Source organism: Eschrichtius robustus, chromosome 8, assembly GCF_028021215.1.
Source record: "Eschrichtius robustus isolate mEscRob2 chromosome 8, mEscRob2.pri, whole genome shotgun sequence".
Classification (NCBI taxonomy): domain Eukaryota; kingdom Metazoa; phylum Chordata; class Mammalia; order Artiodactyla; family Eschrichtiidae; genus Eschrichtius; species Eschrichtius robustus.
The window spans coordinates 105235860-105262662 of record NC_090831.1 but is presented as its reverse complement, the minus strand read 5'-3'; the positions used below and the strand labels follow the sequence as shown (position 1 = coordinate 105262662).

Below are 26803 nucleotides of genomic sequence, written 5' to 3'. Positions count from 1 at the left end.
TTCAGTCTGTCTACCTTTGTTCAAAGTTAGACTTTGACATATTGCTTCTCTGTGAACTCAATTTCTGTAGTTTAGTTATCTGTTCTATTTGACACGACACGGTTACACATAATATGGATTGCTCCCAAGAGGTGCAGCACTCTTCCAATGCACAAGTTGCAAAATTTCTTGGCACAAAACGTCTTTCCTTTCTTCCACTGTTGTAGAGACGTTTTATAGACTTTCTGCCTGTGGATGAGAAGGGACTCATTTCCCATCTGGATACCACCTGTAAGAGTTCACACCTTTTCTCAGAAGAAATTTAATCGATAGCAGCAAGCTATTTCATGTCTTTTTAAGCAATCCATGTTGCCATTCTCTAAGAGTTAAGTATAAAGATTCTTTATGGGTTGTTTTCCTAGGATGTTATTATTTATAGAATCAGTGCCATTTGTATTTAAAATTTGTTTAACAGAGGCAAAGTCAACAATCAAATATATATTTCCCCGTGCAAAAATAATCATGTTGTATCTTCATGAGGGACTGTTTGAAGAAAGTATATAGTGACTAAATTGACTTTGATTATGTATTTTGGTTATTATCTAGCCTGTCAACTCACTCCGACCTAATTGGAGGAATAAAAAGTCGTGTCTGTGGCAAAGCAATGAAACAGTGAACCCATTAAAGCAGTGTTTCTTAAACTATGTTTGAAGACTATCTACACTAGAATCATCAGGGAGATGTTAAAATGCATATCTTTGGACCCTAATTCCAGGCCCATCATAGACCTCTGAGGATTTGGTTAAGATCATGAAGTGTTTGAGAACCATAGTATTAGTATTAATATTAGTATTAGAAGTTGCCTGTATGATCATCAGTGAAAATGAACTTTATTAAGAAATTTAGAAAACAGGATGAATTTTTATCTGTGCAAGGAAAATATAAACCACCACTTTAGTTATGCTTTCAATGATTTAAAATCATTTCTGGGCTATCTTGAAGGTGGGGGATTGAGAATTAGTGGGCTGTCCTGGTTAGGGAAGCAATGGAAGTGACAAAAATGCACAAACATCTAATCATTCACAGATAAAAAATGCTTTATTATTAAAGCATATACCTTCTGGAGAGCTGGCCATAGCAAAGGTTTCCTGAGTCCTGTGTCAAGTACCCACTGCCAAGAGCAGTTGTCTTCTTCTAGGAGGAAGATGCCCCACAGTCTTTCTCCTGGCTCTCGAGCTGTTGACCTGGGATATGTACACTGCTGGTGGAAAAGAATATGGACCTTTCCCAGCTGGGCGCGAGGGAGAGCTTGCCCCTGATTCTGCCAGTGACTCAGGAGTCTGTTTATTCTCAAATTGAATTTACACCCACACTTTAGCTTACCTGTGTGTGAGCTTGGCTGTATTGCTCTGACAATCCATTTCATCACAGCCTCAGCAAGTACATGATGTGATTCAGTAATGGGTGCAGGTATTTATTTCCGTTCTTTAACACCTTTATCAAAGTATAATTTACATGCAATAAAATGCACCCATTCTCAGTATAAAGTTCAATGAGTTTTGACAGATGTATGCATCTATGTAATCGCCATCACAATCAAGATATAGAACATTTCTATCACCCAAAAACGTTCCCTCATGCCACTTTGCAGTCACCCCTCTCTCCTACCAGCCACAATCCTGGGCAAACACTGATCTGTTTTCTGTCATTTTTGCATAGTTTTGCTTTACTGGAATTCCAGATAAATGGAATGATATAGTATGCATATCTTCTTTAGCTCAGTAAAATGTTTTTGAAATTTATCCATGTCATTACATGTAACAATAGTAAAATAGTCTATTTCTTTTTAACGTTAAGTAGTAGTCCATTGAATGGATGTACCACAATTTGGTTATCCATTCACTTATTGATGGATAGTTGGCTTGTTTTCCAGTTTTTGGGCTACTATGAATAAATCTGCTATGGATATTCTTGTAAGGTAGGCATATAATTTAATCAGTTTGGGGATGGTTGGGTCATATGACAGATGTATGTTGAACTTTATACAAATCTGCCAAACTGCTTTACAAGTAGTTATACCACTTTACTGTCCCACCAGGATTGCATGAGATGTCCATTTGCTCCAGTCTTTTAATTTTTAGCCATTCTAATGGATTTGCGATGGTATCTTAATGTGGTTTAAATTTGCATTTTTCTTTTGACTAATGTAGTTATGCATTTTTTGATGTATTTAGAGGCCATTTGTATATCTTCTTTTGTAAAGTGTTCAAACCTTTTGAAAATTTTTTAAAATGGGATTTTGTTGTCTTGTTATTAAGTTCTGAATACAAGTCCTTTGTCAGATATACCTGCACACACAATTCATATATATATATATATGAATTCATATATATACACATACACACATTCATATATATACACATATATACATACATATGAATGTGTATGTACATTCACATATATATGCTCATATATACACAAATATATGTGTATATGTATATGTGTGTATATATATACACATATATATAAACATTTCATCCCAGTTCCTCCCATTTTGGTGCTTAACTTTTTATTTTCTTAATGGAGTCTGTGAAGATCAGATTTTAATTTTGGTGAAATTCAATTGATTAATGTCAGGTTTTTGCAAAGTTTTCTCCTTTTGGAAGATTTATAGTTTTGGTTTTTACATTTAGGTCTATGATCCAGTTTGAGTTAATTTGGTGTATAATCTGAGGAAAGGTCAAAGTTCATTTATTCATGTGCATATCCAGATGTTCTCCACCATTCATTGAAAATACTACTCTCCGTATTGAATTACCATGGTACTTTGTCAAAAATTAATTGACTGTATATGAATCTATTTCCAGACTCAGTGGAGGAGACTCTGTTCTCCTCCATTGATCTGTATATCTACCCTTTACCAATAGTACACTATCTTGATTATTGTAGCATTATAGTGAGTTTTCAGATCAGGTAATGTAAGTCCTCCAACTTAGTTATTCTTTTCAAAATGATTTTGACTATTCTAGGTCCTTCACATAGTCAAGTCATATTTTACAATCAACTTGTTTTCTACAAAAAAAGCTTCCTAGGATTTTTTTGTAAATAATTTTCTTTATTGTAATAATACATATATAACATAAAGTTTGCCATTTTAACCATTTTAAGGTATACAATTCAATGACATTAATTACATTCATGATATTATGCAACCATTGCCACTACTTCTGAACTTTTTCATGATCCCAAAAAGAAACTCTGTACCCATTAAGGAGTAACACTCAATACTCCCCAGCCCCTGGTAATCTCTAATCTACTTTCTGCCTCTATGAATTTGTCTATTCTAGGCATCACATATAAATGGAATCATATAGTATTTGCTCTTTTGTGACTGACTTATTTCACTTAACGTAATGTTTTCAAGATTCATTCATATTGTAGCATGCATCAGAACTGCATTCCTTTTTATGGCTGAATAATATTCCATTGTATGTATGTACCAAAAACATCTTACTGAGCAAAAGAAGCCATGCCTACTATATCATTCCATTTATCCAGAATTCCAGAACAAGCAAAACTATTCAAAAATGACAGAAAAATTTATCCATGTCATTGCATGTAACAATAGTAAAATATTTCTTTTTAATGTTAAGTAGTAGTCTACTGAATGGATGTATCACAATTTGGTTATATATTCACTTACTGATGGATAGTTGGCTTGTTTTCCAGTTTTTTGGCTATTATGAATAAATCTGCTATGGACATTCTTGTAGGGTAGGTATATAATTTAATCAGTCTTGGGATGGTTGGGTCATATGAAAGAGGTATGTTGAACTTTATAAAAATCTACTGTAGTAAACACTGACATGCAAGTATGTTTGAGTACCTGTTTTCAATTATTTTAGCTATATATCTAGGAGTGGAATTGCTGGGCAATATGGGCCTGCTGGGCTTTCAATTGAGATTGTGCTGAATTTGTGGAACAATTTGGAGTGAATTGATATCTTAATCTTAACAATGTTAAGTCAACTGACCCATGAACATGGTATATCTCTGTCATAGTGTGGGCTGGCTTAACCAAATACCATAGACTGAGTGGCTTAAAAAACAGAATTTTATTTTCTTACAGTTCTGTAGGCTGGGAAGTCCAATATCAAATCAGTAAAGTAGATTTAATGCTGACACTTCTTTTTTCTTGACTTGTAGGCAGCTGCCATCTTACTGTGTGCTTGCATGATCTCTTGTGTGCAGAGAGAGAGAAACAAACTCTCTTATGTCCCTTCTGTAAGGGCACTAATTTCATCATAAGGGCTTCACCCTCATTATCTCATCTAAACCCAATTACCTCCCCAAGGTCCCATTACCAAATTCCATTACATTGGGAATTAGGACTCCAACATATGAATTTAAGTGGGGGTGCACCTCAACAACTTCCTTATTTAAGACTTTAACTTTTCTCAGTAATATTTTGTAGTTTTAAGTATACTACTGGTGTACACATTTTGTTAAATTTATTTCTTGGTATTTCATGTTTTTTTGATGCTATTGCAAATGTATATTTGTTTCATTTCCAATTCTCTGTTGTTTATATATAGAAATACAAGTGATTTTTGTTACTGATCTTGTATCCTGCAATCTTGCTTAGTTCTAGTGGCTTTTTTTTTTTTTTTTGGTAGATTCTTAAGATTTTCTACATATCCAATACCCAAACAGGTTGTCTGTGAATAAAGATAGTTTTGCTTTTTCTTTTCCTATCTGTATGCCTGGTATTTCCTCTCCCTCTGCCCTTGCTTTATTGCACTGGCTGGAACCTCCTGTGTAAGGTACAATGGCACTGATGTGGGTAAACATCCTTGCCTTGTCCGCAGTCATATGGAGAAGACATGCAATCTTTTACCATTAAGTGTAACATGAGCTGTAGGAAATTTAATTCCATTTTAATATTTGTAACTAATATGATCAGTTTATGGGCTACACAGGCTTTTGCCTTATCCAGATTCTAGAGTCAGTGATGATGGTAGCTTCAGGCCCTTTAATTGTGTTTCAATTGGAGCAGTGCTAATTTGTCTATGTTACATATGATAGCTGCTGCATAACATTTTATTTTCCAGATTCCATGGCTGAAAATAATTTTAAAATTACTGGCATAATGTCATGCTATTGACTTTTATTGACGTTCAAAGCAGCTACTGAAACCTATTGATGAAAATACTATGTATTATGAAACTTGATGTTCCTTGAAGAAGGGCCCATAAGATAAATTCCTAATGGAATTTAGTACCAAGACCACACTTGGAATTAGTATAAAAAAGTATTACAGATCTGCTCTATATAGTCATGAGAAATTGCTTAATCAACTATATTTCCATTTTCCCCTTAGTCTCATGGAAGATCAGAGCTAAATTTTGTGCATAATCACATCAATGATGATTTTTATATTTGCATCCACTTTTCCAGTGCTTTGGTATGTTTTGATTTATTTTCATCTTAATCTATTTATGTCTTTTGTTGGAGGTCAATTGAAATCCTATTAGAAAGGATTTAGAAGTATAAATAATTATCTCTTTTTAAATTAATAAAAAATCTACTTCATAAAAGGACCTACCTTTTAAATATTTAATTGGAATAATATCTACCTTTAAGTAGCTTAATGGAAACCTGTAAATGGAAAGTCTCTAGGCTTAGGAACACTATCTTTTATTAGCCTTGCGAGATAAGCTTCCAAAGAGAAACATTGGGAATGATGATCTCGTTGAAGTGAAACTGAAATGCTTGTGACTAAAACAAAGGAAAACAAAACCCAGAGACCTGTTGTTTTCTTCAGTGATCCAAGAGAAATGGTTGAATATCCTGAAAATAACCTAATAAATGAAACACTAAAGATTCACAATGACTCAGGTTTCTGGGTGAGGTGGTAAAAGAAAGTTCGGGGTGCCTGAACCAAGATGGCAGAGTAGAAGGACGTGCTCTCACTCCCTCTTGTGAGAACACCAGAATCACAGCTAGCTGCTGGACAATCATTGACAGGAAGACACTGGAACTCACCAAAAAAGATACCCCACATCCAAAGACAAAGGAGAAGCCACAAGGAGATGGTATGAGGGGCGCAATCACAGTAAAATCAAATCCCATAACTGCTGGGTGGGTGACTCACAGACTGGAGAACACTTATACCACAGAAGTCCACCCACTGGAGTGAAGGCTCTGTGCCCCACGTCAGGCTTCCCAACATGGGGGTCCGGCAACGGGAGGAGGAATTCATAGAGAATCAGACTTTGAAGCCTAGTGGGAATTGATTGCAGGACTTCGACAGGACTGGGGGAAACAGAGACTCCACTCTTGGAGGGCACACACAAAGTAGTGTGCGCATCTGGAGACAGGGGAAGGAGCAGTGACCCCAGGGGAGAGTGAACCAGACCTCCCTGCTAGTGTTGGAGGGTCTCCTGCAGAGGCAGGGGGTGGCTGTGGCTCACCGTGGGGACAAGGACACTGACAGCAGAAGTTCTGGGAAATACTCCTTGGCATGAGCCTTCCTGGAGTCTGCCATTAGCCCCACCAAAGAACCCAGGTAGGCTCCAGTGTTGGGTTGCCTCAGGAAAAACAACCAACAGGGAGGGAACCCAGCCCCACCCATCAGCAGTCAAGCAGATTAAAGTTTTACTGGGCTCTGCCCACCAGAGCGACAGTTAGCTCTACCCACCACCGGTCCCTCCCATCAGGAAAGTTGCACAAGCCTCTTAGATAGCCTCATCCACCAAAGGGCAGACAGCAGAAGCAAGAAAAACAACAATCCTGCAGCCTGTGGAACAAACACCACATTCACAGAAAGATAGACAAGATGAAAAGGCAGAGGGCTATGTACCAGATGAAGGAACAAGATAAAACCCCAGTAAAACAACTAAATGATGTGGAGATAGGCAACCTTCCAGAAAAAGAATTCAGAATAATGATAGTGAAGATGATCCAGGACCTCGGAAAAAGAATGGAGGCAAAGATCGAGAAGATGCAAGAAATGTTTAACAAAGACCTAGAAAAATTAAAGAACAAACAAACAGAGATAAACAATACAATAACTGAAATGAAAACTACACTAGAAGGAATCAATAGCAGAATAACTGAGGCAGAAGAACGAATAAGTGACCTGGAAGACAGAATGGTGGAATTCACTGCTGCGGAACAGAATAAAGAAAAAAGAACAAAAAGAAATGAAGGCAGCCTAAGAGACCTCTGGGACAACATTAAACGCAACAACATTCGCATTATAGGGGTCCCAGAAGGAGAAGACAGAGAGAAAGGACCCGAGAAAATATTTGAAGAGATAATAGTTGAAAACTTCCCTAACATGGGAAAGGAAATAGCCACCCAAGTCCAGGAAGCGCAGTGAGTCCCATACAGGATAAAATCAAGGAGAAGCACGCCGAGACACATAGTAGTCAAATTGGCAAAAATTAAAGACAAAGAAAAATTATTGAAAGCAGCAAGGGAAAAATGACAAATAACATACAAGGGAACTCCCATAAGGTTAACAGCTGATTTCTCAGCAAAAACTCTACAAGCCAGAAGGCAGTGGCATGATATATTTAAAGTGATGAAAGGCAAGAACCTACAACCAAGATTACTCTACCCGGCAAGGATCAGATTCGTTCAGATTCGTTGGAGAAATCAAAAGCTTTACAGACAAGTAAAAGCTAAGAGAATTCATCACCACCAAACCAGATCTACAATGAATGCTAAAGGAACTTCTCTAAGTGGGAAACACAAGAGAAGAAAAGGACCTACAAAAACAAACCCAAAACAATTAAGAAAATGGTCATAGGAACATACATATCGATAATTACCTTAAACGTGAATGGATTAAATACTCCAACCAAAAGACACAGTCTTGCTGAATGGGTACAAAAACAAGACGCATATATATGCTCTCTACAAGAGACCCACTTCAGACCTAGGGACACATACAGACTGAAAGTGAGGGGATGGAAAAAGATATTCCATGCAAATGGAAATCAAAAGAAAGCTGGAGTAGCAATACTCATATCAGATAAAATAGACTTTAAAATAAAGAATGTTACAAGAGACAAGGAAGGACACTACATAATGATCAAGGCATCAATCCAAGAAGAAGATATAACAATTATAAATATATATGTACCCAACATAGGAGCACCTCAATACATAAGGCAACTGCTAACAGCTATAAAAGAGGAAATCGACAGTAACACAATAATAGTGGGGGACTTTAACACTTCACTTACACCAATGGACAGATCATCCAAACAGAAAATTCATAAGGAAACAGAAGCTTTAAATGACAGAATAGACCAGATAGATTTAATTGATATTTATGGGACAATCCATCCAAAAACAGCAGATTACACTTTCTTCTCAAGTGCGCATGGAACACTCTCCAGGATAGATCACATCTTGGGTCACAAATCAAGCCTCAGTAAATTTAAGAAAACTGAAATCATATCAAACATCTCTTCTGACCACAACACTATGAGATTAGAAATGAATTACAGGGAACAAAACGTAAAAAACACGAACACATGGAGGCTAAACAATACGTTACTAAATAACCAAGAGATCACTGAAGAAATCAAAGAGGAAATCAAAAAATACCTAGAGACAGATGACAATGAAAACACGATGATCCAAAACCTATGGGATGCAGCAAAAGCAGTTCTAAGAGGGAAGTTTATAGCTATACAAGCCTACCTCAAGAAACAAGAAAAATCTCAAATAAACAATCTAACCTTACACCTAAAGGAACTAGAGAAAGAAGAACAAACAAAACCCAATGATAGCAGAGGAAAGAAATCATAAAGATCAGATCAGAAATAACTGAAATAGAAACAAAGAAAACAATAGCAAAGATCAATAAAACTAAAAGCTGGTTCTTTGAGAAGATAAACAAAATTGATAAACACTTAGCCAGACTCATCAAGAAAAAGAGGGAGAGGACTCAAATCAATAAAAGTAGAAATGAAAAAAGAGAATTTACAACAGACACTGCAGAAATACAAAGCATCCTAAGAGACTACTACCAGCAACTCTATGCCAATAAAACGGACAACCTGGAAGAAATGGACAAATTCTTAGAAAGGTATAACCTTCCAAGACTGAACCAGGAAGAAATAGAAAATATGAACAGACCAATCACAAGGAATGAAATTGAAACTGTGATTAAAAATCTTCCAACAAACAAAAGTCCAGGACCAGATGGCTTCACAGGTGAATTCTATCAAATATTTAGAGAAGAGCTAACACCCATCCTTCTCAAAGTCTTCCAAAAAATTGCAGAGGAAGGAACACTCCCAAACTCATTCTATGAGGCCACCATCACCCTGATACCAAAACCAGACAAAGATACTACAAAAAAAGAAAATTACAGACCAATAGCACTGATGAATATAGATGCAAAAATCCTCAACAAAATACCAGCAAACAGAATCCAACAGCACATTAAAAGGATCATACACCATGAACAAGTGGGATTTATCCAAGGGATGCAAGGATTCTTCAATATACACAAATCAATCAATGTGATACACCATATTAACAAACTGAAGAATAAAAACCATATGATCATCTCAATAGGTGCAGGAAAAGCTTTTGACAATATTCAACACCCACTTATGATAAAAACTCTCCAGAAAGTGGGCATAGAGGGAACCTACCTCAATACAATAAAGGGCATATATGACAAACCCACAGCAACATCATTCTCAATGGTGAAAAACTGAAAGCATTTCCTCTAAGATCAGGAATGAGACAAGGATGTCCACTCTCACCACTGTTATTCAACATAGTTTTGGAAGTCGTAGCCACGGCAATCAGAGAAGAAAAAGAAATAAAAGGAATCCAAATTGGAGAAAAAGAAGTAAAACTGTCACTGTTTTCAGATGACATGATACTATACATAGAGAATCCTAAAGATGCCACCAGAAAACTACTAGAGCTAATCAATGAATCTGGTAAAGTAGCAGGATACAAAATTAATGCACAGAAATCTCTTGCATTCCTATATACTAATGATGAAAAATCTGAAAGAGAAATTAAGGAAACACTCCCATTTACCATTGCAACAAAAAGAATAAAATACCTAGGAATAAACCTACCTAGGGAGACAAAAGACCTGTATGCAGAAAACTATAAGACACTGATGAAAGAAATTAAAGATGATACCAACAGATGGAGAGATATACCATGTTCTTGGATAGGAAGAATCAATATTGTGAAAATGACTATACTACCCAAAGCAATCTACAGATTCAATGCAATCCCTATCAAATTACCAATGGCATTTTTTATGGAACTAGAACAAAAAGTCTTAAAATTTGTACGGAGACACAAAAGACCCCGAATAGCCAAAGCAGTCTTGAGGGAAAAACATGGAGCTGGAGGAATCAGACTCCCTGACTTTAGACTACACTACAAAGCTACAGTAATCAAGACAATATGGTACTGGCACAAAAACAGAAACATAGATCAATGGAATAGGATAGAAAGCCCAGAGATAAACCCACGCACCTACGGTCAACTAATCTATGACAAAGGAGGCAAAGATATACAATGGAGAAAAGACAGTCTCTTCAATAAGTGGTGCTGGGAAAACTGGACAGCTACATGTAAAAGAATGAAATTAGAATACTCCCTAACACCATACACAAAAATAAACTCAAAATGGATTCGAGACCTAAATGTAAGACCAGACACTATAAAACTCTTAGAGGAAAACATAGGAAGAACACTCTTTGACATCAATCACAGCAAGATCTTTTTTGATCCACCTCCTAGAGTAATGGAAATAAAAACAAAAATAAACAAGTGGGACCTAATGAAACTTAAAAGCTTCTGCACAGCAAAGGAAACCATAAACAAGATGAAAAGACAACCCTCAGAATGGGAGAAAATATTTGCAAACGAATCAACGGACAAAGGATTAATCTCCAAAATATATAAACAGCTCATGCAGCTCAATATCTAAAAAACAAACAACCCAACCCAAAAATGGGCAGACCAAATAGACATTTCTCCAAAGAAGACATACAGATGGCCAAGAAGCACATGAAAGGCTGCTCAACATCACTAATTATTAGAGAAATGCAAATCAAAACTACAATGAGGTATCACCTCACACCAGTTAGAATGGGCATCATCAGAAAATCTACAAACAACAAATGCTGGAGAGGGTGTGGAGAAAAGGAAACCCTCTTGCACTGTTGGTGGGAATGTAAATTGATACAGCCACTATGGAGAACACTAGGAGGTTCCTTAGAAAACTAAAAATAGAATTACCATATGATCCAGCAATCCCACTACTGGGCATATACCCAGAGAAAACCATAATTCAAAAAGACACATGCACCCCAGTGTTCATTGCAGCACTATTTACAATAGCCAGGTCATGGAAGCAACCTAAATGCCCATCGACAGATGAATGGATAAAGAAGATGTGGTACATATATACAGTGGACTATTACTCAGCCATAAAAGGCACAAAATTGGGTCATTTGTTGAGATGTGGATGGATCTAGAGACTGTCATACAGAGTGAAGTAAGTCAGAAAGAGAAAAACAAATATCACATATTAACGCACATATGTTTAATCTAGAAAAATGGTACAGATGTACCGGTTTGCAGGGCAGAAATTGAGACACAGATGTAGAGAACACACGTATGGACACCAAGGGGGGAAAGCTGTGGGGGGATGGGGTGGTGGTGTGATGAATTGGGCGACTGGGATTGACATGTATACACTGATGTGTATAAAATGGATGACTAATAAGAACCTGCTGTATAAAAAAATCAGTATAATAAAATTCAAAAATTCAAGAAAAAAAAAAGTTGGGGGTCACTGCGAGCCATTTCAGTCTATCTTTATGCTTGAGGAAGTAGTTTAATTTTCTGTGACAATAACCAGAACAAGAACATTTAAATCATAGTAATTATAGTACCACCTAATGTAATCACACATGAGTGTATTAATGCTAACTGTAGATGTCTTGACCTAAAAAATATAGAGAGTGAGAATTATTTTATAAAATATTGAATTCTCTATCACCCTATATATTTAATTTTTTTATGTGCAATTTTTTGGGAAAAAAGACACAACATTTAGTTTAAAAACATTCCTGTATCTTTATATTTTAATATTAGTATGTACCTTTAACATTTGAGAGTAATATTAAAGTTCTGCTAATTACTTTACGTGGATTATTTCATATTTCTCACAATAATTCACAAAAATTCTCTAATGGCAATTACACTTATGTCCATTTCACAGATGAGAAAGTGAACTTAGAGACGTTTAGTAATTTGCCCAAAGTCACAGTTAGTAAAAGGCAAAATCAGGATTTAAACCATGACTGTCTTAATCAATGTCTCAGTTGGAAGGCATTTGGCTGTAGCAGTGGCTTACACAAGCAAAATGTCTTTCCCTCACATCGAGTGTTCTGAAAGAAGGAGATTACTTGCATTGGTTTGCTTGCATTGTTCGATAATGCTATTTTATCCTCGGTTTCAGTGTTCCCAACAAGTTGGTTTTTCGTTTTCACATTTTTTTGCTTCATGGTTGCAAAATGCACAATGCAGGCCCAGACATCATATGTCCAAGACGGGAAGAACGGGGAAGTGGCAGTGCCAGCCAGAATTGTGTCACATGGGCATCCCCAGCTGCAAGAGAAGCAGGGAAAGTAAGCAAAAGGTGACTGGGGCCCGGGAATTGCCCTTTGGTTGGCCAAAGAGTGCCTGACACAATAAATATTTCATGATGTCGTTGCTGTCAGGTTGTAGTGGAATTTGATTATGTGTAAGTTTTAAAAGTGGTGATTAAAAGAGGGAGAGTGAAGGAGAATATTTCACTTCTCTTAGAAGTTTTCATTCAATTTTCCATCAGAGAGCTTTGGGATACTTTTCTCTGCCACCTCCTCGCCCCATTTTTGCAGTACTCTATTATCTTTCCCCAACATGCCCCTGGAGTGGATACAGTCATGTGTATCCTGTCAGGGTGTGAGGATGGCAAGAAAGAGGGACGGGAACCTGGACCCTGCTCTAGCTTACGGTTTAGTTGGGAGATAAGGTAAACATTCATTATAGTAGAAAGGGTACAGGACACCATGATGAGAGGTGCACATTTCATATTATAATATTATCAACGTTATGAAAAGGAGATAAGCTTGAATAATCATGCACTGTTAAGAGAATTTAAGCTGGTAACCAAGAAGCAGAGTTATAATTTATTATTTTGTTAACTTCTAACTTGATAATTAGAGTACCCCAAAAGATAACAAAAAAGTAAAAAACCAAAACCCAAAATAAAATGGTATCAGGGATGAAAAGTTAAGAGAATTTAGGAAAACTCACTGAAATGAACAGCTGTTAGTAAAGTTATAGCTTGTCTTGGTTAATTAATCTAGTTAGTTTCAAATCATTTTGCTTTAAGAGCCTCAGTATGATCTCTGCATCTAGGTAGGGTTAATATTATAAGGGTAATGACCAAGTGACCATCTTAATGTCTGGTACCTCTGGAAATTTTTATTAATGGGATATAGTTTTATAGGCTTGAAAGAGGTTATGTGGGGTCATTTATTAAAAAAATCATATATCATTGTCTGGTCTGTGCTGGGAAATACATCCAGCCCCAGAGCCACAGAAATCACAATTCTTATACTCAGGAGCTTGTGGTCCAGGGGGGCTGGTCTTCCAATGCCCATTCAGCTCTCTTATTTTATGGACCTACAGCCAACCCGATCTAAATGCCAAAGCCAATTTGACTATTTCAGTGAACTGAGTGATCAAATTAGGCAAAAATGCAAAATGGACAGTTAATCAGAACAATCCAGTTATATGTGTAAGCTGACACATACCTACATATGTTCCTGCCATTCAAGATAAAATGTAGATTTATTTATGTCAGTTAAAATTCTGCTTTCTTCCCATGAATACGAAGAACTCACTATCTACTGTTGTTAAATTTGACAAAATATCTGGAAATTACTAACTCAATTTAAAAATATGGTTTTATTGGCAGAAAAATGATTCATATAAGTACACTCAATAGAGTGCCTAGCACTAATAGGTACATAATTAACAATTTGACGAGTGAATGTTGCTGGATGAAAGCAAATAAATCACCATTTCTCTGCAGAACTTTATTTTCTACGAGTTAGTAGGACTCTTCTAACAAATCCTTACACTTATAAAGAAATAGACATTTTAGAAAAGTTATGGTTTGTGTTGGTTAATAAGTCTAGTTAGGTTCAAATTATTGTGCCTTAAGAGCTTCTATAGCAATTTTCCTGGGAATGCTTAAAGTGATATGTGAAAGTCTTCTCCTGGTGTATCTAAATCCTCTGTTAAACTGACAAGTTGTTTTGATGTCCTTTGCACAAAATGACATAACGTCATTTCTTGTGCAGAACAATGTGCTGGCTGGCAATTGTTTGCTTGCTGCGAGGTTTTGATGGAAGTGTTTTGTTATAGTAGCTTGGTATATATTCCTCGGCTTTCAGCTTGAAAAGCTCAGTGCCGCTGGGCTGCCACTTCTTCAAATGAGGGACTCTAGTGTCTTTCAATTCGAAGCCCCCAAGTTTTGAAAGCTCTATGCCAAGAGGAAAGTGGACCCTTCATTTACCTGTTTTTCTGCAGTATCATTTCCTTCATATCCCAAGCCTATTTCCACACACTTGCTAATTTAAAAAATGGAATGGGTGTCTACTCCCGTGGGTAGAGAAGAAATCTATTTATTACAGGTATCAGAACTTGATCAGAAAGTTGTGTAACTCTTTGGCTGCTGGATGATTTATAACGATGTTTTATCTGCACAGGTGCATGTTCGAGATGCACCTGTGAAAAGACGTACTCCCTGCCCTTAAAGAACTTGGCATTTAATATGCAGAAATCGTGTTAGGATCTGCTATAGGAGAAGGCACAGAGCTGGAGGGTGCACAGCAAGAGGGCACCTGAGCCAGTGTGGTGGGGAGCAGGGAGACCTTGGGTGCCTGTGTGGGGGCAGCTACAAAATGATTTCAGATATGAAAGTGAAAATGTTATATTTTTTTCACAAGATTAAAAGCTTTAATATTCTTAATATAGAAATTAGATTCCAAATACGGAAATAATTTTGAAGATGGAGAGGCAGCCTAGTAGAGTGCTGAAGAGCTCAGACTCTGGAGCCAGATTTCTAGGTTTGCATTCTGAATTTACCATTTATTAGCTCTGTGGACTTGGCCAAGAGCCTTAACCTGTTTATGCTGCAGTTTCTCTGTCTGTAAAATGGGGATCATGATACTACCTAACTCATAAGGTTGTTAGGAGGATTAAATGGATTAACATATATAAAAGGCTTCGAACATAGCAAGTACTATATGTGTTTGTTAAGTAAAATTGCCATAGAGATACAGAAGGGTTTAAGCACAATTATTTGCCTGTGACCTGTGATATAACGTATGTCTTCTGTACTCTTCCAAGTCAATGAAATTAATTCTGGTAGCCTGAAGCTCCTATAAAATGGTATTGAGAAGTGGGTTAAACATTGATTGGCTACGATCTCATCTAGTGAACTTGCTTATGCATATTAATGTATATTGTATTACATGTATGTATATTAATAATTTTGAATATTTTTCAAGGGATCTTGAAAAATATAAAAGTAACAAATATAAAAGTCTGCAGATGGACTTCCCTGGTGGTCCCGTGGTTAAGACTTCGCCTTCCAATGCAGGGGGTGTGGGTTCGATCCCTGGTCGGGGAGCTAAGATCCCACATGCCTCACAGCCAAAAAAAAAACAAACCCAAAAAACAGAAAACAGAAGCAATATTGTAATGAATTCAATAAAGACTTTAAAAGTGGTTCGCATCAAAAAAAATATTAAAAAAAAAGTCTACGAGTTTCTCAGAGTCTAGTACATTTATGATAATAGAAACTAATTATGAAAAAAGGAAAAAATGTTGGACTTTAGTTACTTGAAGCATCAGTTAACCTGTATTAAAGACATAATACAACTATAAGAATTAATTTAACTGCAATAAAATATGACAGAAAGATAAATTTCCTTTCCCTTGATTGCTAGAGCAAGTTATGATAATAATAAAAGAGACTTGAATTTTCTTTTATACATCTAATCTTCATGAAAAAGGAAATAGATATTTTTGAAAAGGTAACTAGAACATTCTAATAAAGAATCTTTCATTAGTTCTGCTTCAATTACCAATAAACTCAAATTGCAGTCTTGTTCTTTGGACGTGTAAAATACATAGAAGATAAACATTTAGTTTGAAATCACAATAAAGTAATGAGTTTGCTCTTTTTATTTGTTATCCTCCTGGTCAGTGGTGAAATTATTAATCACTACTAGATCCTGTGTTCAAAGGCTGGGCTGATTTTAGTTTGTAGATGTTGAACCAAAAGTTGCCTGTAGTATGTCAGTCTGTAATTAATTCAAGCTACTGAGCTTTGGATCCTATGGAAAAAGACATAGTGTAGGCTTCAAATGGGTGTAAAGGAAATGGGAAAGGTATATACAATTGGCTGAAATAGTTTGCTTGTGCTTCTTAAAACTCCCATTTATGTCAGTGAACTCAGTAAATTATCTCTAAAAGCTTTTTTTCTTCCTTCCCTCGTGTGTGTGTGTGTGTGTGTGTGTGCGTGTGTGTGCGCGCGCATGCATGCGTGCTCTGTGGAAGAAGAGTTTGGTGGAAACTTGGGAGGAAGATAATTAGAAAAGTTTTAACTAGATAAAATGAGGAGACATATGCAGGTACATAATAAGTCATAGGAGCCAGTGGTACAGCAGCCTGAAAAATCCAAAATCATTTTCAGAGACCAAATAGGTTATTTATAATATGTGTAAATGAAAAGGTCACTTTAATAATAGAATTATTCAGTTTTAGCATTATCTTTTCAAAGCAATAAGTTCATGAAAAAGAAATTTGATTCTATAGATATTAGGGAGCCAAGGTGGGTTCATAGGTAGGGTAATGACAAGCTATATAATTTTTCTTATTCAAACAGTATTTATTTGTCTTCCCTCTGTCAAACCTTGAGTCAACCACTTTTCCTGGCCTGCTTGGGAAGATACAAGGAAAGGAACATACAGGGCAGATGGGATGTGGAAGAAAGAACGCTGGGAGATGGAGATGGCTCTTTCACGTGGCAGAGAGGATGAGAAAGGCCATCATCAGGCAAAAGACCCCCATGGTCTCCAAGAGGGCAAAGCCCAGAATGGCATTAAGAGCAGAGCTGTTGCTTCAGAGAAGGATTCCTGGCATAATCAACGATGAGGCTCCCAAACACAGTCCTAAGCCTAGCCCCAGAGCCAGCCCCTCTGACCATGGCAGCTCCAACCTCAATGAACTTGGCTGCTGTGTCAATGTTCCTTGAAATGGTGCCATTTTGGAAGCTGCTGCTAGGGATAAGTAAGGTCAGGGGGCATGGGGCTGCCACGCTGCTGAGGCTCTCGTCTGTCAGCACCACCTCAGAGAGTGGTTGGCTCTGCTGCTGAGAGGTGATCCTGACCAGTGAGGGGATGGAGATGAAGTTGGGGCAAGCATATGTTTTCTGGGGGTGGGGAAGTGGCAAGAGCTGCTCCCAGGGCAGAGAAGACAGAGAGGGGCAAGGACAGACTGTTTTAAGATTAACCATGATTTAGTGTACATGATCAATTGCAAGGAAGAGAAATTGAGACATTAAACCTTTTGGAGAGGTTGTTTTAGTAATCCAGGTATGAGTAGTGACAGCCTAGATATAGCCCACTGGGAATAGAATAAAGATTTTAGTTCAAGAGACAGTCTGAAGATGTAATGACAAGGTGAAGAAGCTGGGGGTGGAGGTCTTCCAGGAGGGAATGTCTAGTAGTTTGCTGTACTATTTGGGAATAGAAATAGTTAAGACTAGCCACACCTAAAAATGTGATCACTGAAACTATAAAGCCTGGAGAACCCTTGATGATGGAATAAAGCATGCAGAATTAACTGTGGGTAGACAGTTAAATGAGAAAAAGGCAGAAAAAATAGTAAAATAGTAAACAGTACTGTGGAAAATGGTTATTTTGATAATTTAAAATAATTAGTTTCAGGTATTTTTGTAATGGTATCTTTCTTTATGAAAAAAATCTTGATTCATGATAGGAACACAACAAGCTCTTTTTCCTCAAGAAGGGACAAAGTTAAATAAAGCTTTGAAATTAGAAGTGTTAAGATGAAAAAAAAAAAAAAGCTGTTGGTAGAAATTCCAAAGAAAAAAGAAGACTGAATAAAAAAACAGTAGATTCAAGGGAATCCTAAAACCATCGGTGTTTGCCATCTGAAGACTGTCAAGGGAAAGCAGGCTGGCGACTCTAGGGATGGGCCCACCTGAATGAAACAAAAATACCTTATTGCCATGAGGCTGAAAGGGAGATACACTAGCATTAAAATTCAAAACTTAGGGAGTTCACTGGCGGTCCAGTGGTTAAGACTCCGTGCTTCCACTGCAGGGGTTGTGGGTTCGATCCCTGATTGGGGAACCGTAATAAGATCCAACATGCTGTGTGGGGGGTGGCCAAAAAAAAAAAAGAAAGAAAAAAATTGTAACTTAAATAAACTTTTCCATTAGCTGTTTACCTGTTATTGTTGGTTTTTCCACTAGAATGACAGCTCCGTGAGAGCAGGTACATATCTGTTTTGTTCATGGTGATATATCCAGCAGCTAGAAAAGAAATTGATAAATATGTGTTGAATGAAGAAATGAGTAAACAGTTTCACACTCTGATCTTTAGCGGGAGATGAGTCTGCCCAACTCCAAGAAAAAAGTTGGCCAAAGTCAAGAACAAAATGGCATCCTAGAGCAGCGCTGTCCAACGGAGCATGACGAAAATGCTTCATACACTAGTCGCTGGCCGCATGTGGCTATGCAGCACTTGAAATGTGGCTAGTACACCAAGGAACTGAATTTTAACTTTAATTTTTTTTTTTTTTTTAAATATGTGCTGCGCTAGTTTTTTTTTTTTAACTTTTTTTTGGGGGGTGTTTATTTATTTATTTATTTACTTATGGCTGTGTTGGGTCTTCGTTCCTGTGCGAGGGCTTTCTCTAGTTGCGGCAAGCGGGGGCTACTCTTCATCGCAGTGCGCGGGCCTCTCACTGTCGTGGCCTCTCTTGTTGCGGAGCACAGGCTCCAGACGCGCAGGCTCAGTAGTTGTGGCTCACGGGCCCAGTTGCTCCGCGGCACGTGGGATCTTCCCAGACCAGGGCTCGAACCCGTGTCCCCTGCATTGGCAGGCAGACTCTCAACCACTGCGCCACCAGGGAAGCCCCTTAACTTTAATTTTAATTTACTTAAAATTAAATTTAAATAGCCCTATGTGGCTAGTGGCTGTATTGGACAACACAGGTGTATAGAAAGACTTCACTCATTAGGAGAACCTGCCTCCTCTGGGCAGATGTCATCTGTGTGAGAGCAGTGGCTTTGTCAGGAACTAGAATCAGACTGGGACTTGTGAAGGAATCAAGGATCCGCTTCTAGAGCTGTTTTTAAAAATTAATCTCTAGCCCAAGGGACAGAAAGAGTCTGCCAAACTCACATGAGGTCCCAGGTCACTTCACCAGGAAAGGAGACCAGAGAGGTATTTGGGGCCAAAGCCCTCAGTGGTAATAAAGTTGTGTTTACTCTGAGTGTCTTTATGAACATGTCTGTGAGGAAATTCACTGTCCGTGGGAGAGATCACTGTAGATGGCTAGAATGAATTCAAGATTTAGGGATTTTGGTCACTTTCTTTGTAACACAATCAACAATAATTGCATTCAATCATTAAAACATGGACTAGGCCTATATGATAAACTCATAACAAGCGCTTAAACGCCCAGGAACTCACAATATGGAAAAGCAACATCTTTGAATATTAAAGTATAGCAGAGAGTAAAAAGTACTTATATATGTAAAAATATTTATTAAATTAGGGAAACATTTGTCATACTTATACTTATCTAATTTATATTAGATTTTGGAATGGTCTACTGTGGTTTTTGTTTTAGCAGATTTACCTGCTTAGTTGTAGCTTGCTTGGGCAAATATTAGAATTATTCTGATTTCCTTGAGCTTTCTGTGACTGGGCCATGGGAGGAAGAGGGAGTTGTTCAGGAGTGTGTTAAATTGGCCTTGTATTCAGAATTCACCCAGTAAGAATACATATCAATATCATGTATTGAACTGTGTGTAGGAGCAGATGTTTGGCATGTTTCAGGCTGCGTTTGGGAATAGTCTCTATTGAATAAAGGAAAGTACACTTCACATCCATTCATGTAATTTATGAAAGTGAATAGGGATTTCGCACAAAGAAAGAATGCTGGATGGACTATTATATTTAGCAAGATAAAGCACGCTGTGTGCAAATTCCCAGAGTCAGCCGGTATAGAAGAGGACAAAGAGATATTAATACATTCCTGGGGAAGGAGATTAGTTCTCTAGAGAGCAAACACGCGGTTCTCTTAGGATTTCCTGAAGGCTCGGTTCCCGTCCCCAGGCTAACCATTTGTTTTCATTGTTTTTATTAGAGAAAATCTTTTGCAAGAACTTAATTTGCACCACAAGAAAATGTTTGAATATTGGAATATTGGGGTTGGGAGGGACTTTCAGAGATTATCTAGTCCTATCACCTATCCGATGCTTGTTAATTTTGCAAAAGCTCTGCCAAGGATCTTCCAGTCAGGGCTCCAGTACATCCTGGAGAGAGTGGCCAGTAACTCCATCCTTGGAGAACTTTGACACTGAGATATTAGTACAGAATCTAATTCTGCTGCTTTGTGCCTTCCATTCATTATCTTATTTGTAACTATTGGGTCCAAACAACAACACCTCCAATTCTTTTTCCCATGAAAGTCCTTAGGATATTTGAACATGATTATAAGGTCTTCAAGGCTAAAGATGCCTGATTCCTTCAAGAATTCCTTGAATGGTGCTGATTTGACACCATCTCGGATCACTCCTGAGTGTACCCAGTTTGTCCATCCATACTTATACTTCAGTACCTCTAGGATGGTCTGGGCTGCACAGAGACAAATGGAGTTTTTTTTCTTTTCATATAGATTCTCTCTTATCCCTCCTTTCCTCCTCTCCTTTCTCCTTCCCTCTTCCCTTCTTTCTTCATCCCTCCTATTATTCTATACTACACTTATTCATGCATTCAACAAACGTTCTGTTTATTGTTGATTCATATTAACCTTTCTATAGACTAAAATCTCTAAGCCTTAGCTGCATGGGTTGTTTCTAAGCCATTGCTACTGTCCAGTCTGTACAAAACAATTGTCCTTTTGGACTTAATCACCTCATTTTATATTTATGTCTATTACTTTTCATCTTATTGGATTTAGCCCTTGTTTCTAACATGTCAGCTTCCTTCTTGATCCTGATTCAGTCATCCAACATGGTCACTGGCTGGTCTACAAATGTTATGATGTCCTCTCTATAGTCTCATCCAGGACATTGACGAGAATGTAAAATGCTGAAGCAAATGGAACCCAGGAAAGAATCCTTCTATGAGGTTGGAAACCTAGAACCAGATGGATGGTACTCTATTAATTAGCACCCTCTGGGTATAGCTGTTGAAGCTGTTACTAATCTGCCCTAATATTCATGCACTCAGCTTCTCCTTACTCCATTTTGTCCACAAGGATAAGTTGAAAGATCTTCTAAAGGTCTCTCTGAAGGTGATGTGTGCTTGGTCTCTACATTTTCTATAATCCCAAGACTTATACCAAAGAAGGAAAGGGCATTTGTCTGTTATTCTTTCCTCCTGAAATTGTTGTGTCATCCTCTCTTTAGCACATTTCTTCTTAGGCAAGCAAAACCTTTTGATTCCCTAACAGACATACAAGACTGAGAGAAGGATATTGGAAAAAGTTGAACATTCAGATAATTATTAGAAATGGCAAGGCATTTTATGGGAGTGCAAAACATAAGATCAAAATGCTTTGACTGTCAAGTGAGATCCACTACTTTCTAATCAGCAAAGGACTTGAACTAATTGATGTTTTTGTTAAAACAAATCAGTCTTCGAAACTCTGCTAATGCTTATTTCTTAAGATTTTTCTTATGTCTCCCAAAGAACTGAAAATACTTAAAATCATCATATACACTGATATCATGAAACTTTAGGAAGTTTATGCATGTTTTGGTCAAAATAGATAAAGTACACAAAGAATTCTTTAATAAAGATAAACCCTGGTGGAAAGGTGTATGCAAATGAGTGAGTTGGATATTACAGTGGTAGATGGGACTGAAGAATTACAAGACCAGTCTTTGTCTTTTTCTTTGGAAAATAGGGGTGGGGTTGCATTCATTGTGCAACCAAACCATGAAAGACAGAACCAATTGAACAAATACTGTCCTCTATATTTATAGTAAAACAGGAATGAATTTTCTATAAAAATATTGCTACTTCCTCCTCACTTAAGTTGACAGATATTCTCTATGACCAGTGTGACTGTGTCTAAGATGTCCTTATTCAGGTGACTGTGTTTTATATTAAATTATATTCTACATGTGCAGTCATTTAAATTATGTAGACATTTTTGTAGAGTTTCATGATATCTTGTATTTCCTATTCTGTAATTAGAAACATGAAAATTTTTCAACATCACAGTTTTAAAAACATCATTTTTGTAAACCTTTAATATATAACAATAGAAAGGAATTTAATATGAGCCAGGACCAAAAGAGGTTTCCAAGGTACAAAACAATTTTTTCACAAGTATAGATTTCATTGGTAGCTTGTGTTTGTGTTTGTGTGTGTGTGTGCGTGTGTTCCTAATACAGTGAGAAAATGAGAAAATCATCTATACTAGTGTATTTTAAAATTTTAATTATCATTGCTATAGTTTGTCACTATTTGGACCTTCAAAAAATGTTCTTGATACTCTCTGACTTACATCTTATGTTTGTTTGTCCATCTGCATTGAGTATTTGTTATCAATTCCATCCATTAAAGGAGCAACTGGGTAGTGACAAGATAGGAAAGAGTTCAAATGAAATTTTCATTGCTGGAAAATTGCAAATGCAGCTATGATTTTATTTCAACATTTCACTGAAGATTTACATTCTTAGAAATTTCAGAAGCTAAAATGAATATTTTATTTTCTCGTTATAATTAACTCATGTGCACAGAGACTACCAGAGACCGTTTATTGAAGTTATTAGAAACCTTGAGCTCCCAAATAAAAATGTCAGAAGATATTGCCCTGTTCTATGTTGCATTACAGACAGATGCACTTCCTGTGGGTGAGAGCATTAGTATTAAACTTGAGGGAAGTTATGTGCTACTCCTGCCTTCACACAAAATTCCTAGAGTGAAGGGAAATTGAAATTACCTATTGATAAAACAATTATACAAAATCAGGTTTTTTTGGCAACACTTTACAGACTACAGTTTAAAAATCAAGATGGAAAACAAAAATTTACTACGGCAAGTCCCAGTAATGTGACTTCCACCACCCTCCCTTCTCCCCCAAATATAAATCATGTTTTCTCCCTTAAAAGTCTCCTCAAGTACTCCTCAAATCTCAGGATTGGAATTCATGTTTATGAAGGAAAAACTCTCTTGGCCTGACAACTTCCTGATCTGATTGGCTCTATCAATGGACTTATTTGTTCTCATTATGTAGGGAAATGCTATCCAATGGGAGAAGTTTAGAGGGTGCATGCTATCAAACCAAGAGGAAATATTTTTGTTTCATTAGCAGCCTAGGGAATTGTGTGGTGGATTATGATATTAGTCTGTGTTATAGTTCTAAGGATGGGGCTTCCAACCTGTGGGCTCTCAGTTTCAAGGCATCTGAACTTTGAGTCCCCCTTGCAGCTGCCACACTGACTAGGTTAGTGTTTTTTAACCAGAATTGCACATCACAATAATCTGTGAAGCAAGCCCAAATTCACATCTGTACCTACTGTATTTTATCAATTCCAAGATGCACATTTTTTCACGTTTGTTCATTTCTGAAATCTGGTTGCTCTCACTTTTCATTAGTTTAGTCATGGTGTAATTGCAGAATTTTCTTTCTTAGTGGTACCTAAAATAACGGTGCATCTTAAAATCAATGGCATCTTAGTAGTTAATGAAATACGGACTATATCAGAATCTTTGAGGGGGCAGGTATTGCATTAATTTTACAAAAGCTCTCCAGGTGAGTCCGATGCACACTGCTGGCTATAAATACACTGTACCAGCTTTGGCCTGTTTCTCCAGTTAACAATAATAATAAACTGATCACTACCATGCATTGATTTTTCCCCTGCCAGGCACTGGGCTAAGCACAGTCCATATTTTCATCTCATTTTATTCCCACAACAAACCTATTGGATAAGTATTATTGTCCCCACTAAATGGATTAAGAAACTGAGGCTTAGAGATGAAGTCACCTGCGCAAGGACATAAAGAGTGGAAGAGCAGGATACGAGCCCAGGTGGGCTGACTCCAAAGCTCTAACCATGACATTATGTAGCAGTGGTTCCTAAAGTGTGGTCTGCAGGCCAGCAGCATCAACATCCCCTAGGGACATATTAGAAATGCAAATTTTAGGGCCCCACCCCAGATGTAAAGAAACTCCGAAAGCAGGGCTCAGAAATGTGTTTTAACAAGCCCTGCAGGTTATTCTGAGGCAGCCTAAAGTTTGAGAAACACTGTTATATAGCATAGGAGTCTCCTACAATAGGAATAGGAGCCATTGCTAATAAAGACAGGACCTAATAAAGTTTATTAGCTAGCTGGCTGGTTCATATTTTAATCCTAAAATAATGCCATATTTGCAAGGTTGACTAAGCTTTTAGTTGCTTAATAACAAATAAAATTGCATTTGCTCAAATGTGCTTTAATTATAGTTCCCAGTAGGCAGAACTATGGTAACAAAATATACTAGGCTCTAATGCTTTTTGCATAATGAGCATAGTCAAAGGGTTTAACATGAATGGATTACAATTCCCCATATTAGATGGGAAAGCTCTAGAAGGACCACATACCTCTCTCGGGTCTGACCTCCTCTTGTTCTCAAATCTTAGTCTAATCCTATTATTTCCTTTCTTCAAAACTACAGAATACAGTATCTTTGTTCCTGAGAGGAAAGGATGAACTGACAAGATCCCTCTTTGTATTATCCTGGGTTGATAGATTGGTTAAATCTAGCATTGTAATGCAGTCAGAAATAAACAGTTTCTGAACAAAAGCTGACTAAAAAATTTAGCTGCAAAACAAAGAACTTGCTTGCTTTAGTGAAAAAAATTGATTGACATGAAGGTATTAAGCATTCCAAAAGGATAAATAAGTTTGATTCCAAGGAAAAAAGGCAGTTTAAAAAATAATATACCAAAGAGACAAAGTGCAGAGATGCCTGGTGAATATGATTATGTCTACCCAACATCAGTACAACTATTTGAAAAGCACAACATTCAAATTGTAATGTTTTTGCTCTGCATGATGCAAAATAAGCAATTTGATTGTTCTTTTCCCACTAAATTGATTCGTTTTTGAATGCATTATTTGACCCGCAGTACTGTATTAGCCGTGGAATTTGCCAGATGACTGTACTAAGTAGATGTCTTATTGTTTTTTTCTAATAGGCATGTATGGGGATGAAGATAGTGATAATTGGAAAAGAGGAAAGCATAACATTTGGAACTTGGCAGTGGAGATTTTAGAAGCGTGAGTGGTCTTCAGCAGAGAAGACCTGGTGTTTGGCTGCAGTGACCTGCAGGCCCTGTCTCTGCCTGCATAGGCTTGTACACACTTATTAGCACAGATTAGTGCCTTATAAATAAGGCAAAAGTGTCCGGGGTCTTGTTCCAAATCCTGAAATGCCCCCTTTTTGGTATCTGTTTGCTTGGCCTTGCAATAGCAGTCAGCCAATCTAAGCAATTTGTCACTCTTATAACAAGAATGCAAAGGAAGACCCAAAAGTGGTAAATGTGTTTGGAAGTCATTGTAGCTAAAACCTGATGGAGTTAGAGGATTGATTAGACTGTGACTGACACAGACATGCTTTATTGACCATGATTTAATGGCTTCACAATTTTCTTTTCATTTCTGGAGCATTTACACATTTCTGAGTTGCCTAATAGATAAATCTTAGACCATGGCATTATACTATGATGATGGCACGGTGGTAAACTCATACATTACATTTAATGGATATTAAAGTGGTAGTTTCTCCATGACCAATATGTGTCTATAAGACATTTCATAAGCTGAAGTCATAAAACACATTTACTTCTGCATATGTATCCTGTGCATTTATAGGTGTACATTTAATTATGCATGAATATTTATATTTTCACGCACATGAAATGGGATTTATTATAAGTGCTGAATATGGAAATTTAAAGTCATGGAGGCTTAAGGCAGATTCCTCAAGACCTACTCTTGCTTGATTATGATTTATTAGTTTAAACTTAACCAGTTGTATATTAATAGTACTGTTCTCTTTGAAGAGAAGACTATTATCTCAAAGCTTTTTAGAACAATATATGAATTTTGGACCTATTTAAGATTTGACAAATTGAATTAAAGAAATAGTATATGAAATCTTGTAAGTTTCAAAATGTGAAGGCTGCTCTCTGTTTTATGTAATTGAACATTTTATGATGCTTTCAGGCATTTTTAGGTACATATTTGTATTTGGGGGCAAAAGGGAGAGGATAGTCTAAAGAAAGATGAAAATGAAGAAGCAAGGCCCGTGTAATGCATCTGAAACTGCTATATGTTTTTCTCCCAAGGAGGGTGGATTTAAGAGGTTCACAGATAACCTTAGCTTGTGGAATTCTTATTCTGGCACAGGTCACTGTTATCCACTGAATTTG

General features: G+C 37.1%; 1 protein-coding gene and 1 pseudogene across 1 annotated transcript in view; one reads left to right on the top strand and one right to left on the bottom strand.

The window, feature by feature from the left end:
- GRM8 (glutamate metabotropic receptor 8) overlaps positions 1-26803 on the top strand; it is a 778703-nt gene that overhangs the window by 249069 nt on the left and 502831 nt on the right. The gene's annotated exons all lie outside the window — the stretch shown is intronic.
- On the bottom strand, positions 17131-17626 carry LOC137768721 (ATP synthase F(0) complex subunit C2, mitochondrial pseudogene; annotated as a pseudogene).